Genomic DNA, 4,408 nt, shown 5'->3' on the forward strand with positions numbered 1-4,408 from the left:
AAGTCTGGAAGCACATGAGACCCTGAAGTGAACATGTATATAGGGCTGCTTGAATCCAAGCTCCTTCCAATACCTTAGGGGGTCTTAGGGAACAAAACCCTCAGGAAACCCTAGGGTTGTCTAGCAGGACATGCTGCCAACCCTTGAGGAGATAGGCTTTCCCACTGCCGGTGACTGACAGATGCCTCTCCAGCCACTTTAGCTCTATCCATTACACCTTTAGATTCCCATGCCACAGTCACTCAAAGGGGATCACTCAGCACCTTTTCATGCAGGTATGTGCCCCAGTCATGGGATAGTCACATCAAAGGTTCACACATGACCTCAGCAGCCTGTCTAGTGGTTGAACAGCAACCAACTACATGGCATTGGCTAAACCAGTGCTCCCAGACTCTCCCTCATGTCCAAACATGGGCATGGGAATCTAAAGGTGTAATAAGTCTTCGTACCAACAGAAATCCTGAACCTTGCAAGTTTAGTGAAAACAATTTGAAATGAAGATTCTAAGCAATTGATTGTAAGGAGAGTTAAAATGAAGAACCCCAAAAGAAAAACAGAACAGTCATACTTTATTTTATAATTCACAAGGCTTGCTGATCTGTGTATTTCAGTCAGGCCTCAGAGCTGTCCTCAGGGGTCAATAAGTGTCCTCAGGTTTTATAAGTGTACAACTGAGGCTGTAGGTGATCAACATTCTAGGCTGGAGCTGAAACCCATATATGTCAAAGCCACAGTCTCTTCAAGTTCTCAGGGAGTCCAAGGTCATTACCCATCATGCAAGAGAAATGAACCTTTAGCATCCCTGGGCATAGCTGATTGAAGATGTTCAAATGTGCTTATCTAAGATCTGAGTGCCGAGGACCCCAGCCTCCGTCCAGCAGAGGTAGGGAAAAGACAACACATACACCAAGGCAGGGTTCGAGCACCTTACCTTTCAGCTTCTGCAGCGCTTCAGCTTCAGCTTCAGCTTCCTTTATTACGGGGGATCGCCCAATTTATCCCCCTCCACCCTCTGCACTCGTCTCTCACCACTCTTCATCATCCAATCAGCATTCAGCACACTCTGTACACAAGCCATGCATGCAGACAGTGTGCACATTGATAGGCCAGTGACTCAATATCATGCTGTATGATGCTATGCGTCCGGCGGACAGTGCATGATCATTCAGGTGCACATGATCATTCAGGTGTGCATGATCAGGTTCTTGGTAAACAAGCAGGGATCACGGGGCTTGGCAATGAGCCAGGGCACCGTCTTGGCTGCCGCATGGCCGCACCTGCTTCCCACATCTCCCCCTTTTTGTTTAATTAAAATGGCTCTGGATCGCATCTGTCTTAGGTTGCCCTCATTCATGTTACATTCTTACCCGTCATAGGCTGGTGAACTCACTTTCACCAGCCTGTCTTAGGTTGGTATGCACATGTGAAAGTCTTACCCATCATAGATTAATGATCCAGTCTACTGAGCCAAACATGGGGTGAATTCCTGACTCTATTGTTTCCATAGCTTGAATCAACAACTGTTTATCGGCCTGCACCTGTCTGCAAATGCGTATCATCCACCACAGCATACCAACACATACAGCACACAGCAAAAATCCCCAGAAGGCCATCCCTCCCCAATCCTTGAGGAAGCTGAAGGTCTCCTGGATCATCTTGAACCACTGCTGAGCAGTGGCAATCTCCACATGGGTGTTATTCACTGCAACAATGGATGCCTATAATTCTTTCATCTTGATCCTAATAGCATGGATCCAAATTCGCGGGACAAATTAGCTACATGAGAAAAATTCTGATACTGCACAGAGGTTACACAAATTCCTGACATATGGGTTACACATGGCATAAAGACTAATTGCTCCAGAATATCTATCTGCTCTTGGAGCAAATCCACTCTGATTTACTAATAAGATCCCAGTTTTCAGCTGAGAGTTAACAAGGAAGCTGAGCCAGCTGCTTTGATTTAAGTGGGAATGAGGGCAGCTGGCTCAAACATGGGTCTGGGTCCCACAATAACGGTTTATTGAAGCACCATTTTCTGCTAAGTCTTACCCCAAACTAAGCAGGCTTATGGTTACACTGGAAAGTAACACTGTCTGGAATATTCTCCTTGAAAGCAGAGGAAGTGGCATGCAGCAAAGGTGATAGATAGATAGATAGATGTCACAGTGAAGGCAGCTTGGGGGCCATATGTAGTTATTGACTCTTCATTGCCCTTGCTGATCTTGAAACACTGGGAAGGCACCAACTTCGCGAGGCAGATTTCACCATACCGAAGCATGGTGGCTGCGCTTTCCTTCATTTCCTCTTTCCCCATTATAGAGAGGAGGTGAGGGCAAGGGAGGTGCCAAGGGTTCAGGTGGCCTTCCTCACCTAAAACTCAACTTAGATATCATGCTAGTCACTTCATCTCCACTGTCAGATGATTCATCTGAACTTCCCTCCTCACTCTCTTGTTCTTTAGCCTCTTTTCTTTTTTGCTAGCTTCTCATTTGCCTTTTTCTACTTCTGCTGCATGAGCCTTTACAACACTGTGGACATAATTTTGGACATCTCACGGAAGCTGCAATAGTTGGCCGGGGATGATTGGGACAATCTCTTTTAAAATGCCCAGCCTGGCCACAGGAAAACTTTTCTAATTCAGCAGCATACTTTCCACTTTTGTCTGCCAGGCAAGATTTAATTAAATTCCAAATTGCTAGCAGCTGCACTGACACCGCTCTTACTTTCATATTTGAAGCAATCTCCTCTTGCTCTCTTCACTTTTAATTTCGTCCTGTGCCAGGAACCTAACTCCGTCCTGTAACCCTGGGAGCTTAACTTCGTCCCTGTGCCGGGAACCTCCTTCTAGCGCTAGATTACTACTCTCTACCAGGGAACTCACCCGTAGCTCTTGCTTCTTGATTCAGCTGCTCTTTTCAGAGTTCCCCATACGGGCCACCAGAGGCCGGGAACCCCAGCCTCCAGCCAGAAGAGGTGGGGAAAAGATGACACATACACCAAGGCAGGGTTCAAGCAGCTTCCACTTCAGCTTCTGCAGCACTTCAGCTTCAGCTTCCTTTATTCTGGGGGATCGCCCAATTTATCCCCTTCCACCCTCTGCACTCGTCTCTCACCACTCTTCATCATCCAATCAGCATTCAGCACGCTCTGTACACGAGCCATGCACGCAGACAGGGTGGGTGTTGATAGGCCAGTGACTCAATATCATGCTGTATGACGCTATGCGTCAGGCGGACAGTGCATGATCATTCAGGTGCGCATGATCAGGTTGTTGGTAAACAAGCAGGGATCATGGAGCTTGGCAATGAGCCAGGGCGCCGCCTTGGCTGCTGTGCAGCTGCACCCACTTCCCACATCTGAGCCCATGAAACAACCCAAAATTGAATTTCAGAGGGGTTTGAAAGGCAGCTGTTAACATGTGTGATGGTGATTGGGTTTACAGAACCATTCCCTATTGCTCAAGAAATCTATTTCTAAACAACCAGAGGCCCCATGCAAGGAAAGTTGGTTCTCTGGAATATCAAGGTGGCTTAAGGAAATGTTTCTAGATGTGGATGATTCTAGAGATGTCCTGAGGCCTCAGATCTCCCACTGTGAAGCATGGCCTATTTCAAGACAGTGGCTGTGCACTAGAAGTTGACAAGGAAGCTGTCTGGGGAAGGGAAGGCCAAGGTCAGGCCTGAACTGGTGAAATTGTCCCTAGATGTCCCTTGCATGGCAGGTATGGATATACCAGCCCATCCCTTTGCTCCTGGGTTCATTTTTGGTCCTCTTGATGTCTCTCCCTCACAAACATTTTTTTCTTTATGGTACTTCGAAGCAAATGGCTCATTGCAAAGAAAAGTCATTAAACATGAATATAAATTTTATATTAGTGTACATCTCTCAGCATTATGATAAAGTCAACTTAAGGGTGGAGATATTTATTTTGGCTCACAGTTTGAGGGTTCGGTCCAAGAAAGGTGTGGCAGCAGGAGTGTGGGGCAGCTGGCGAGACACTTTATCTGTAGTCAGGAAGGGTAGTGGTGAGTTCTGCATGCTCAACTTGAATTCCCAGAACCCCGGGCTATGGACTGACGCTGGCCGCATTCAGGTAGATCTCCTTGGTGATTCTAAAATCCCATCAAGTTGACAGTGAAGATTAACCATCCAGGACTTGAGCATCCTAAAGGTTAACGTGTAATGTGTAACACAGATCTCTGCACTTGAGATTTGGAACTTGGTTGACACCCAAGGAAAAAATGGTGTGCAGAGTTGAAGTGAGGAGACTGCTAGTGACCACTAGAGTTATTTTTAAATGTCAGAAACTTGGATTGCAGGCCACGGAGAAGGTTTAGATTTCCTTGTGGAGTTTGTGGCTATGGATGGATAATAAGTAGGATGGGAAGATGTGGGAAGAACTGGG

The sequence above is a fragment of the Mus pahari genome, chromosome 1, assembly GCF_900095145.1.
Source record: "Mus pahari chromosome 1, PAHARI_EIJ_v1.1, whole genome shotgun sequence".
Lineage (NCBI taxonomy): Eukaryota > Metazoa > Chordata > Mammalia > Rodentia > Muridae > Mus > Mus pahari.